The sequence below is a fragment of the Anser anser genome (genome assembly GCF_964211835.1).
Source record: "Anser anser genome assembly, chromosome: 18".
NCBI classification, from domain to species: domain Eukaryota; kingdom Metazoa; phylum Chordata; class Aves; order Anseriformes; family Anatidae; genus Anser; species Anser anser.
In genome coordinates this window covers 15,439,355-15,453,215 of record NC_139739.1, presented here as the reverse complement: position 1 = coordinate 15,453,215, position 13,861 = coordinate 15,439,355, and the positions used below count along the sequence as shown (strand labels likewise).

The 13,861-nt window shown below is 47.4% G+C and overlaps 1 long non-coding RNA gene across 1 annotated transcript; it reads right to left on the bottom strand.

Annotated features, from left to right (window-relative positions):
• Positions 1 to 11,614: 11,614 nt before the first annotated feature.
• Positions 11,615 to 13,219, bottom strand: LOC310883247. Its single transcript, XR_014573401.1, has 3 exons — positions 13,120 to 13,219; positions 12,907 to 12,930; positions 11,615 to 12,068 (listed from the first exon to the last, which is right to left on the bottom strand). It is a non-coding gene; the product is annotated as an uncharacterized lncRNA (long non-coding RNA).
• Positions 13,220 to 13,861: the final 642 nt, after the last annotated feature.

Below are 13,861 nucleotides of genomic sequence, written 5' to 3'. Positions count from 1 at the left end.
CCAAGCCTTGCTCCATCGGAGGAAGGACATCATCTTGTTCCTCCCTGGACCTCTGGAAGGACCAGCTCACCGAGCATCTGTGTAAAGGGATGGAGGAATGTGGATGTGGTTTGGATGGCAGGTTTCCATTCACATCCTGCCTGCTTTGCCCAAGATACATGCGTGAAGGAAGCTGGCTGCTGAACACTTCAGGGATTTGCATGGGACAGCTGCCCAGCAACCTGCCCACCTCTGCCACTTCAATCCGGTCTTCTCCACAAGAAGGAATTTATCTGTTGTATTTTCCTGCTGCTTATGTCTGTATAGCCTGCATTTCTGCACCACTGCCAGCTGTGCACAATTGTGAGGGACAAACTCATTGCCAGAGCAGAACGCTGCTGAGGCCTGGGCAGCACAGGGCATGCACCACACTCTGGCATCCAGCTGTATGGTGGGGCAAGAGCTGATGCCATTGAAGGAGGATAACGAGCATCACAAATATGCCAAGCACTGAGCTACAGCTTGGCCTACATCTCCTACCACACCACTATGAGGCTGAGGTCAGCCATCCCATCACTGGCTTGATGTCTCTGTGACAGTAAATGGCCAGGGACCAGTGCAGACCTTCAACAAGCTGCTCAATCCAAGGGTTCTAAAGGCATTGAGGAGCTTCCAAAACTCAGTCTCTGGTTCTCTATTTGTGGCATTTACCACAGACTCTGCAGGGTCTGTCTAGTCATTGCATCCTTACCCCGGCAGAATTCCTCCCTTTGCCGGTGAGTTTTTCTTGTGCAAGTAGAAGTTGTTATTATTATTTTTATTCACTATTATTAGTAGTACTATTTTCTGATTTGATTCTGGTGCCCTGGAATTGTGCTGGGTGCTTGTTCTGCGGATTCAGGGGAAGACAGACATCAAATCTCTCTGTGTCTCTCCTTGACGCTCCCCCAAGGATCACACAGTTCCCACTAGGAGAAGATGATCTGTCAAGAAGGAGAGTTCTGCTGAGTGCCCCAGAGGCTGCTGCATGTCAGATATGCCTCCTTGTCCTCCTGAAGCAGCTTAGCTGTGGCCTGAGCTCCAGGAGGTTTAGGAGAGAAAGACACGTTCTATCCCTAGGAGCTGCCTATTCATTAGCAAGGTTCCTAACAGAATAGTGATCATGTTTTTAGTATGATTAGTGAGACATGCAGATACATTTGTTAACTGCTTTTACAGTAATGCCAGGCAGAGTGCAGACCATATTAAATGTTCCAGGGCTGGTGTAAGGAGATGGTAATTAAGCAATAATATGCAGCCAGGACTGTCAAAGGGTGAGACCAGAGCAAAGCAAGGCAAACGCTGCCAGGAGGTGAGTCTGGGCGAGGGAAAGGATTTTCTCTCTTAGCAGCCTTTATTTCACTGACATGAGTAGGATAGCTAATGATGAGCCATGTGTTTATGTAACCTATCAGGTCCACCTCACCTACCAGTACCAATGTGTGTAAGAGAAGCTGGAAGACCATGAGGTAGCAAACTATGGGGAAATCTTGATAGGGATGGTAAAGCTCCTGCCTTGCCAGGATTGTCTGCAGGCCCTGCAACAGAGGAGGGCTTGCTGGGCTGGGGATGCTGCAGCGCTGGGAATTTGCTGGAACTGGTGCGCTTTGTCCTTGGGGCAGGTCTTACCGCCTGGCTGCATCAAGGTGCGTGTTGTCCACACAGGTCAAGCAGTTGGACCTCTTGTTTTTCTGCTCCATCCTTGGCACTACTGAACACCTGTCTGATTTTGTCTTACAGGTAAATTTGTTTTCACTATCTTTATCTTTATCTCTATCTCTAATCATCTCACTTCCCTCTGGTTCCATGGTTTAAAGCTGGCCTTTGCAAAATCCATTCGTAATACCCTTGTGCAATGAGAACTCCCTACTCATTTTGAGATCTGCTCTTTTTGTCCAACATCCAGCATATTTACACATCAGCTTCACCAGCACTGTCTAGAACTGTTTTTTATCCAAAGCTGTAAAACCTGATTGTGCCTGGCCCCTTTATCCTATCAGCCACGTACGTGCTCTCCTCTGCAAATGAGGCTAGATTTGTTGGGCAAAGGCTGCTTTCCATAAAACCATGTTGACTGGACTTGATAATATTCCTAGCCTATAATTCATTATGAATTCAATCCTGTATCAGTTTTGCTGTTACTCTGCCAAGGACTAATATCTCTGGAGAATGCTACACCGCAAATCCAGCCCTGGCACATCAATTTATACTAAGCAATCCTCTGTTATTCTTCAGTTACCCAGTGACATATTGAATTTGACACTATTTTTCCCTTTTTTTGTCATCATCTGAGGGTAATTGCTAAGTGCTTTTATGTCATAGTTGGTGTGTGCAACCAATATTTCCTGAGAACATCTCTCTCTTGAATGATGGTCGACAGTCTCTTGATGCATGGACTGTGGATACACTACTGAATCTGTTTCCCCTGCAGGATATTACAGGGAGATAGCAACACCCTTTGTGTGTTCAGCCTCTGATGGCATCTTGAACAAGTGTCCATGACACAGCCATGAGAAACAGCAACTCTCCTCATCTTGCTCTTGAGCACAAGTGTGTGCCAGGCTGGTTCTGGGGCCATGTGTGCACTGCCTGCACTTGTCTGGTCCCAGTTCCTTCTTCACTAACTCACCTGCATTGCTCCCAGAATCCCTGCCCTTAACAAACTGTCCATATCATCTTTCCAGATTCCTTGTCTTCCTGTAACCATTTTTTTTGTTTGTCTTGCTATTTAGTTTATACTCATTATTATTATTATTTTTATTTTTTTATTGCACCTAGTGCAATAGAGATTTTTTCCTTCCATTTAAAATATTTCTGGACATCTGTGCTGCTCCTTCAGTCTCTCCTTTCACAACATTTTCTTTACCTTTGGCAAGCCTGTCCTTTCAGGCACTCAGGAAGCCCAGATGGGATTTGTAGCAGGGCCACCCAAGAGCTCTTGTTGGCTGTGCTGATCCTGGTGGTGAGCTGGGGCTGAGCAATTGAAGACAATCCTCCTGGCACTGTAATTACATTGTGAAGAGACTTGAAAGTTTCTGTTGTTAAATATTTAATGCTGGAAGAGGGATAAGACACTGAATGTGAATTTTATGATGGATATCTTGCTTGCCTGTGGATGTGCTGAGAGCTTCCACTCACCTTGCAGACACAGTGATGATGAATATTCATTCTGCTTCCTCCAGGGCTCATCTCCTTTGTGAGGCTGCGGGGAACTATACACTAGGAGCTCAGATAAGCAAGGAGGCTAATGGGGCATCTAGAGGGAGAGGGGATGTTCAGAGAGTGACTGTCAGATGGAGATGATGTGGTAGTAATTAAGAGCACCTCATTTCAGGTGTGTCAACCCTGAAGCCCAGGACAGAGTGGAGCCAGCTTCTGTCTTGCTTACCAGGAATAGGGAGGCTGTGCAGGCTGCAGCATGAGCTGACTGAATGCAGTAGGGTACTTAACTCCATGCTCAGCCTGCACTAAAATAAATGGTCTATTTTAGTTGTTGCTTGGTCCTAGAGTGGCATCACCATTAGCTGGAGCAACATTCACACATCCTTTGGGTTTTGCAGAGAGGGGAGGGGTACATATACTCAAGGCAGGGCTGTGCAACCCCATTGTCACCTTTTTTGGTGGATTCCTCACCAGAGCCACAGAAGGACAGTGACTTTGTTCCACAACAGCTCCTAAGTTTGCAAAATTGATTTACACCTAACATCCTCATGGAAACCAAACCCCTGGGCTCTATTTGCATGCTTGGGGCTGGAGCATGGGGTTGTTGTGAATATCCTCAAGTGCTGGTGCCAGCTTCTGCTGAGCCTGGTTCAACACGATCAGGGCAGCCTGGGGAACTGACATAGCTTTGTGAATTATATGTGCGGTCCTGATTTTTTCCCTCTCTGCCGTTACTCCTACCTTCAGCCAGGGGACAACCTAAAGGATGTTCTTGCTCTGAAGGAGATGAGAGAGCTTTGCAGCTGCCAGTGCATGGGACTACAGCTCCACTTCTGTGGACACCGGGCTGTTCCCTTTGGACACTGGGCTCATGCTGCTCAAAAAAGTGAGAAAAAATGAGGATAATCCCTGCTGGGATGGGCCTCAAACAAAACTGCCAAGCACTCACTCCCATTTCAAATCCCTGGTTGTCACACAGATGTGAAGAGGGGTCATTCCCAACTTTAAAAGTGGTAGTGATGCCCACCCTTTAAAAGAGTCAGTGTTGTTGTTGGCTGCTTTCCTTGGGAGAGCACCAGTGGGGCAGGAATCCACTGCTTCCTCTGGAATCAGTGAAGAGAAGGAGACAAATTTTCAAAACTAAAGATTTTGTACACAGCAGAAATTCCCTGGTTCTCTGATCAGGGAGATGAAAAACTCTAGAAAACATTAAGTTTTCTAATATTAAGCCATGTCTCTTCACTCGAGTTCTGGTATTCTTGAGTTTTCCCTTTTACAGTGACAGCATTTCAAGGAAAGTGTATGTTTCCTACCTTCAGTGATTTTTCTTCCAGAATCTTAGTTTTTCACTGAGAAAAGGTTTTGATAGCAAGTTCTGAATCACCCTTGATTTATCACAGCCACCAGCCTGTCCTAGCTGGGATGCCAGGTTTGACAGTCAGCCTTGACTGATACAGCCACCAGTGCTTTACAAGTATGCATGCAAGCAAATGTGTGTCTGAGGTAGAAAAGATGAACTATATAACACAGCACAGCTGTACTGATTTCTAAGCAGTCTTGCACTTCACAGTTCTTACATTAAGTCCCCCCAGCACGCACACACAAACCATACTGACACCCAGATGCAGTTCTGGGGTAACCCTCAGGTTCTCTCTGCAGAAGTGTGGGTGCAGCCGTCCAGAGTGCAGGATCTCCAGGCTTGGCTAAAATCCAAGAAAACTAGTTGCATTGAGAAGAGGTTTGGACTGGGGTGCTGCTCTTTTACTAGATTCCTGCTTGTCAGTGTGTGTCATCGGGCTGCCTATACACATCCCTCAGGAAAGGGAGAGAATGGGTACGTTCTCATGCTGACAGAGTCTTCTAGAGTTGGTGTATGGACAGAAAGAGCCTCATTGGCCTGAATAAGATGGAGGAATGGAGGGTTCTGAGCATGAAGAACCTAAACATCAGTGAGCAAAGGTTTGGTGACCTTGCAGGATGCAGTGTGGCTGATGGTGGGAGTTGTGTCTTCAGCATTTCCTATTCTGTTCCTCACCAGTCACAACACTGTCTGGGGATCTCTTCCACTATTATGGCTGTGGATCTTTGCACACACTATGAAACATGTTCACAGCTTGTGGAGCTATCCAAAAAGTGGAGAGCTAGGGCAGATCCATGTGGGTGTGCAAAGGGGCTCCTTCCTGTGCAGCAGGGCTCCTGCTCTGAGCAGGAGGGATTTCAGGTGAAGGTGGACATTGCCAATGGTTCCTGGGTCCTGGACAATGGGTGTGCAGAAGGGAATGTCTACAGGAGCTGTCAGGTTGTCTTCACACAGCCTGAAGGCAGCTAGACGAACTTCTGAGTTACCACATCTGTGTTGTTGCAGCTCCTCTCTAGCAGGTCCAGCCACCCACCTTGTTTCTGTCAGATGTGAATGGCAAGCACAGAGAGAGGGAAGTCACCCTGGAGGGTATGACCATGAGAGAGCGGGGGGAACCTGCAGGCTTGCAGGCTGCTTTGGGCGGACAGAGCTGTCTTGTGGATTGTAGGAACTCTGGATGATGTTGTCAAATGGACTAAGGGTGAATGCAGCAGGGATTACACTCTGACTCAAGGCTGGTTTTGATTTATTATTCCAGGAACCTTTATCACAGCAAAGCTTTTGAGTTCCCTGCAACAAGCGCTCATTGTTTTACTGCTTTTATAAATCACCTTAGTGTTCAGAAATGTAGGAATAGAAAATGTTAGTCTAGACTAAACAATCGCTAACCAGTGAGAAAAAATAATCAATATTCATAAGATAAAGCACCCGTGTAAAGAGAGCAATGATAATAATGAGGAAGCGAAACAAATCAAGAGGTGAGGCTCCCAAAACCTGGCTGGTAAAACATACATGCTGCTCTAGAAAGAGATGTCAGTGAGTTCTACCAAAAAGCAATAATCAGTGACCTTGGATGCAGCTAAGGGTATGGGATGGCACCTTAGTTCAACTTGATCTGTGTTAGATGTGCAGAAGAATGAGCCTGAAGTACATTTATCATGGATGGGGCTAGGATCCTCTGATGTGTTGCAAGGCCAGTCTCTCTGGTGGACCCTGCTTCTGGAAGTCACCTGCTGCTGAGGCTCCTTCTTGTACCTTGGCAAGTGACCTTCTCCAGGGTCTGAACTGGCCCTGGTCAACACAGGGCAGCAAGACAGGGAATGAGTGAGCAAGGAGAATTTCTCTGTGCATGAGGGCTGCCTGGAGTGAAACCATGGCTGTCAGCCAGTCAGTTGGCTGGGAACTGTGCTTGGATATGCTTGGGAAAGCACCCTGCACAGAACAGGAGGGCACAGGTTGAGAAATGGGTGTTTATTTCTGCATTGGGATGTTTTATGTCTTAAACTAGCAAGTGTAGACTAACTGGAGGAGCACAGGGACAGCAGCCTCTTTGCTTGAATATCTGTAGGTAGGAACCTTGGAGAACACCCCTATGGGAATACCCTACCTCAGTGCAAGGGACAGCATGCCAGTGCAGGGATAGAGACAGTCTGTGTATCAGGTATGCAGGCCCTGCTAGAAAGTTGGATGTGAAAAAAATCACAAAAAATTGCTACACGACTGAAGCATAGGGATGGTGCAGATATTTGGGGTGGAGTCCTCCCTCCAGGAGTCCTTTTCCTCTTTTCTCCCTTGGGGAGGCATTGCCCAGTCCCTGTGACACTAAGAGGCACAACACAGGCCACCATGCTTGGTATGAGGGGGTCATTTCCTTCTAGGCGTAAAGTGTAAGTCAGCAAAAAGAAGAGCTGTTGCTGGAGGAATGCCTTCATTCAGGGAAAGGCAGATTTCAGGCCCCTCTGGGATGGCTGGCTTTTTAGGACACCTAAGGGTAATAGTGTCTGGCAACACTTGAAGTGAGTTTGGATAGCCTTAGGTGCCAAACTCTCTTGTGCTGCAGACCTACCCACGGGGACCCAAGACTGAGGATAGAGTCCATCTCTCCTAAAAGTACACCCACAGTTGTGGTGGTTTTACTCAGCTGGACAGCTGAGATACACCACAACCACTCTCTCGCTCCCCGTCCTCAAAGGAAAGGGGGAGAAAATATGATGAAAAGGACTCAAGGGTTGAGATAAAGACAGGGAGATCACTCAACAATTACCATCATGGGCAAAACAGACTCAGCATAGGGAAATCAATGTGATTTACTGCCTATTGCTAACAGACGAGCAGTGAGAAACTAAAAGCAAATTACAGACACTTTCTCCCCATCCACCCTCTTCTCCATCTTCCCACTAGATGGCGCAGGGGAACAGGGGGAATGGGGGCTGCGGTCAGTCCCTAGCACTTTGTCTCCGCCGCTCCTTCACAGTCACGCCCTGCCCCTGCTCCCTGTGGGGTTCCTCCCATGCGATGCCGTCCTTCCCGAACTGAGCCTGCGGGGGCTGCCCACAGGCAGCAGCTCTTCAAGAACTGCTCCCGCATGGCTCCGTACCACGGGGTCCATCCCCCAGGAGCAAACTGCTCCAGCACGGGTCCCCCACGGGCGGCAGCTCCCCCCAGACCCCCTGCTCCTGCGTGGGCTCCTCTCCATGGCTGCAGCTCCGGCCCGGGGCCTGCTCCTGCGGGGGCTCTCCGTGGGCCGCAGCCTCCTCCAGGCCACATCCACCTGCTCCACCGGGGGCTCCTCCACGGGCTGCAGCGTGGAGATCTGCTCCGTGTGGGACCCATGGGTGCAGGGGGACAGCCTGCTCCACCAGGGGCCTCTCCACAGGCCTCAGGGGAACTTCTGCTGCATGCCTGGAGCACCTCCTGCCCTCCTGCTGCACTGACCTTGGTGACTGCAGGGCTGGTTCTCACTCCTCCCTCTCCCAGCTGATGATGCACAGCAGTTTTTTCCATTTCTTATATATGCTGTCACAGAGGTGCAAACGGCATCGCTTCTTGGGTCAGCTCTAGCCACTGTTGGGTCCCTTTGGAGCTGGCTGAAACTGGCGCTTAACTAACATGGGGCAGCTTCTGGACTCTTCTCACAGAGGCCACCCCTGCAGCCCTCTGCTAACAAAACCTTGCCATGTAAACCCAATACAACAGTATAGTGTACCCCTCCCCGGAGACACCTGGTGTGGTCAGTGCAGGAAATCTCACTCTCTGTAGACACTGACTGAATGTCAGATTAGTCAAACCCTAGAACAGCCTCAACCTTTCCCCAGATGAAGGGAACCATGCCTCTCTGCCCCTGCATCCCCCACAACCAGAGGCTGGGCAGGAAGAGGAGAGGGGAGTGGGTGGCTGGGTCCAGAGAGCTGTGCAAAGAGTGGAGAAGGACAGAGGCCAAGGGAGATGGACAGAGATACAGAAGAGGGCAGCTGAGCTCCACAAACATACATAAATAACTGATAAACCCAGTGCCAGATAAATAAGTAGAAACCTTCAACGAAGTACACACAAAGATCTCTATAAACATCATCCCTAGCAAACTCTTTTGAGGAAAAACTCAAAAAACTTTGATCATTGTTGCCATGGTGATGTGATTTGGAATAAGTGGCAGAGTATTTTTTATTATCAGCCTTTGTCATAAACAAATAACCTGCTGTACACTTAGAAAAAAAAGAATAGAGCTGGGCTCAGATCATCTAATCATCAGACACAGAGGCTGCAACTAATAAATCAAGGCAATAGGAAGATTGTAAATTCCACCAGAGGTCACTTGGTTAAACAAAGTGCAGGCATGGGAGACAGATGGAGTGGGTGGGGAGTGAATTAACGGCAAGGTCTGGTCACTGTCAGTTGGCATTCAGATGCTAGTTTATGGTGACAGGCATCTTGTCTCCAAAAGCCTTCTAGGAAATACAGCCTGCATACTAAGCATGGGCTAGCTGGTGAGACTGCAGCTGGGCTGGGGAGGTATTGCCCTGTGGTCTTATCGTAGGGATGTGGGCTGCACCCTGCCTTGCACAATATCTCCTAGTACTTTGACTTGAGAGTCAGGAACCTGTCCTGACAGAGGTCTAAATCACCTCACTTGATGCAGCTTGCTACCCCCCCTAAACACAATGGTTGCAACAGAATGAATCTTTTGTACATGTGATGGTCCTTGTGCATCTCTGCTCTCTGGGGCTTTTACTAAACTCCTAGATTTGGCCATCTGTGGACCAGTAGCAAGTAGTACACATGAGAAAAATTGCACTTCTGCTAAAGAGGACTCACTCTTACGTGTCTGCTCTGAATCAGCTTGAAAGTTAAGGTAAAAGCTGTGGGACTGAGCATAGAGCTTGCAACTGGACACTTGGAGAGTTCTCACTCAGTGCTGGAGCTCACGACTACTGGTGATGGTGCATAGCACTCTAGGGAGAAAGCTGCCAAGACATGACAATGGGAGTGTGGTGGGAGAAAACATGGCTTTCCCCATCTCATTCCGAGATCTTGTTGCTGATAGGATTGATGAATTGACAGAAAGGGAGGGGGGCATGCAGGAACCTGCTCCTTTCGGTTTATAGGCTAACAAGGTGTGATAACCACAACGAGGAGCAGCACAACTTTCCCCAGGTAGGTCTCCCTTTGGGGGACATGTGCTCCAGGCACATTATCTGGACATGGTACATGTGTGTTGAGTGGAAGCTGGCCTCCACTGTGAATCCCTTTGGATCTACGGTCAAGGCAGCCCTGGACTGCTCAATGCTCTCAAGATCTAGATCAAGTATTTATAACCCAGGGAGGAAGGAAATCCCTAGCAAACCTGATGATCTGGAAGTTAGCAGTGGGAATGTCCTACCTCCAGGGAGTGCCTGTGCTACGTGGCTCTTTGTATTTGTCTTGGAGACACAGTTTCTATGGCCTCCATTTCTCAGATTTGCAAGTGTGAAAATTTGACAGCTGGATTGACAAACCAAGCTGTGAGCTCACAGTCAACTCTACCTCTAAGTGTAGGGCATCTTGTGCAGTTTCCCTGAACTTTGTCTATAAACTTGAAATACTTCCTAGACTTCTGTTGCAATCTCATGAGTCCCATCTAAACTTCTAGCAAAACTCACCCCCCTTTCTACTACAAAATCTAATCCTACAGGTCATCAGTATCACATAGATGATGGCTATGCAAAGCAAGGCTAACACTGAATTTCCAGCACAAAGCATCTACCGTGACCCATTTTCCTCTTTAATTCAGAATGCCCTTGACTTTGAACCTCTTCAGAGCTGTGATGCTTCCACCTTGCTGAAACCCAGAGCATCACATCAGTTCAGTTTCTCCAGGGGAAGTTTGAACCTATTAGCCAAATTGTTGCCTGTGAGAGCAGCGTTGCTCTGTCTGACTCTCCCCAGGGATGTGATGGATCAGTCTGCTTGCAGTGGGTTATGCTCAGAGTGCCTTTCCTCCTGCTTCACCTCATGCTCCCAGCAGAGTGCTCTGCTTCCACAAGCCAAACTGTATCTGTCCTTGTTCAGCTTTAGCCTGGCATTTATTCCTGCCAGACAAACCCTTGTTCCTCAGAGACCAGTTTCACTTCACTGGGTCTCTCAGTCTGACCAGCTCGCTTATCTCTATCCCACATCTTTGCAGAAATGGAAAATATGGTGTTATGACTTCTGAGAATGAAACAAAGTCCCCCTCATTGCATCCCTTCAGACCCCATATCTCCACAAAAGGACTGGTGGCCCTGCATAGCACTGTGGGAGTTTGTTCTCATTCATGACTTAAATAATTTCTCTAGTCTGCTTTCCCTGAAGTTACACAGGATAACACAGCTTTTATGTAAAGCTCAGGCTGCTAATGAACATTCTGCAATACCTTTTTTTTTTTTTTTTGCACAAAAGACCATATAAAACCACTTGCTTGTATGTTAAAGTACCAGCATCAGAAAGTAGGGAATGAGAAAAGTGGTCCAATCACTTTGTTATTGTGACTTGGTGTCACCTGGTTGTTCTGCTATGTACAGGATTTCAGCTCTGCTCATCTCTGAGGGCAAGTGGGGAAAAGAAAGATGACATTTTTGGTTTGGATTTGTGGAGAGGTGGCAGCAGAAAAGACATTATATGAGCAGCAGGAGTATTTGCTTTTTTTGCTTGAACTTGGAGTTTATTTTAAATGTAATTAACTCCTGGGAGTTAATTTTCCAGAAGCTTGGTCTGAGTGGTGGGTGGAAACTCCTGTGTTTGAGTACCTCAGCTCTAGCCCTCGGGCAAGCATTGAGATAAAACTGTTGTGTAAGAAGCATGCCCCACTTGGTGAAACATTTCTTCTGCACAATCTGCTCTGAAGCACCCCTGAAACATGCACCCACACAGCAAAGGTGGCTCACAAAGGGTTAGTGCTTCAATCCACAGTCTGATTCTATTGTGTGCAGGACAAATCCCTAACAAAGTGCCTTAATGAAGAGGCTATTCTCTGTTAAATGATACTGACACACATGGCCACCACTTCCCTAAGTGGTGACACAAGCGACTATGTGTGATGGCCCAAAGGTGTCATTAATGGAAGTGCAGAACAGGGCCATAAAATCGTCCATTTTTCTGACTCTGTGACTGAAGGTAAAAACCTCTGGTTGTCAGGATACCCTTGGAGTTGACAGGAGTCTGCTGAAGGCCAATGCTCTGAGGAACTTGAACTCCATGAGCAGGCTCTGCACGCTGGACCACCCTGCCTGGAAATGGTGAGAACAGTTTCAGATGTCACCAGAGCACCACCGTGGGCTCACCACAGGCCTAGGACACCTCTCTAGACACATGCCTCTGTGAATGTGATATGTGGGCACACACACCACTGCATCTCTGGCATATCCTGGGTTGCAGGTAGCCACTGTTACAGGAATGATTCTCTGCTACTAGCAGTAGTCTTAGATGAGATATGTAATCCTTGTTTTCCAGGCTGTATACACTTTTTTTCTAACTTCTCAGGCATTATACAACTTTTCCTCCTTGGAGCATGCCCCTGGTTTAATAAAAATAAGTAACTGTTAGAATATAAAATTAATGTAATGATACCATCTGACTCTTCCCCTATAGGGATCATGCTGTTTATTGGAAAGGAGGGTTAGGGGCAAGCAGGAAGGAAGGCGTTTGCAGGTGGAAAGAGGGCTCAGTGCCTGCAGGGAGGAAGGGGCGACACACGTCCTGGCTGTGCCCCAGGGTCTGCTCACACATGTCCCTGCCTCTCAGCAGGTGCCTACCCAACAGCACCAGTTCTGGGTGGGGAATCTAGGGTCATAATTCATAAACCCAGACTGGGCACCTTAGCCAGCCCCTACAAAATACATCGCTGACCAGATTTGCTCAGTTTCTGCATCAGATCATTTCTCCCTTATATTCATAGAGCTTGCCATTGTTTGCTAGCAAATTGTAAAATTGCCCCCTTTGGACATGAATTATCTACACCACAGTCACCCTGCATTTATTCCCCTTTTTATTTCTAGCCATCACTCAAGCCATTTGGGTGGGATGTGGCGAAAATGTGCGTGAGTTAACTGACAAAATGCACACCCTGAATTCCATTGTAGAAAGCATTTAGTAATCAGCCAAATTCTTCAAGGCATCCTGAATCTCTGAATGGCTCATGAAAACGAGTCAAAAGTCCTTTTAGGAAATGACCCAGTTGAAGCAATCGGAATTCACTCACAAATGTTTTGCTAACCCAAGAATTAGTCCACAGAGCCTGTTTCCTATGGCCTGACTCATCCTCAGCAGTATCATTTATTTTTTTATTTTTTTCTTCTGTGAGAAGTTCCAAAAATCATGTGGAATTGCTAGAGTATTTTAAAGATATTACTCACCAGCTCAGCATGATTAAATGTAACCTATAATAAATATAAAGAGGGCAAAATTAAAAAAAAATGTCAGACTAGCTCAGGAGCTAAATTTCCCAGGAGTCTAAAGTGCTGCAAATGCTGAGGACTGCAGCACATCATTTTCAGGCTCTGTGCCCCCTAGGAGTACTTCTCCTTAGCTTTCAGGGCTGTCAAGGCAACACACGGAAATTTGCTTACATTGACCAGCTGCAACTGCCCAGCCCCTCTTCCAGTGGAGGTAGCTTTTCCAGCAGCAGGGAAGAGTCTTTTTTAACCTAGAACTCTCTTTTAGGGTGAAACCTTAAAATCCAGATGACTTCAGTAGATAGACTCGTCCTTAGGCTCTCTTCCCTCCCTGGAAGAGAAAGGGAATTTAGGCACTTGATGTAGGAGGAGTAAGTTCCTCCAATGTAGGTGCAGCACTACCGATTTAAAGACTAAAATTATAATCTAATGGGATTTAGCTTTCCCTTCTGAAACCAGAGAGGGGTCAGAAATCCCATCCCCAGGAAGAGAAAGTGACAAGGGAGGGCTGCACCTCTGTCACACTCCCATGAGAGCCTCTTGGAGCTGAAAGCCTTGCAGTACAGTGGATGAAAGCCAATGAATTAGAACTCAGCATATGAGCAAAGCATGGCTCCATTGAACTGCTCATCACTTAGCAGAGCCAGCTTAAAGCTTCCTGAGGGAACAGCAACTTTGAATTTTTGTCCCTGAGTGCCAGGAGGGACTATAAGGGCACAAGTGTGGTGAGGACAGAGAGAGCCCTGGAAAATGTGGCTGCTACGAGGATGGAGCTGCTCTGAGGCCCACCCAACTACCCTCAGCTACTGCCACTCTCTGAGAGGAGAGGTTGCATCCAGCTTGTTTTGTTCCAGGGATCCAGCACAGGCAAAACAGTGCAGCAGAAAAATTTTTGGCCAGAGTGTTTTTCTACCTG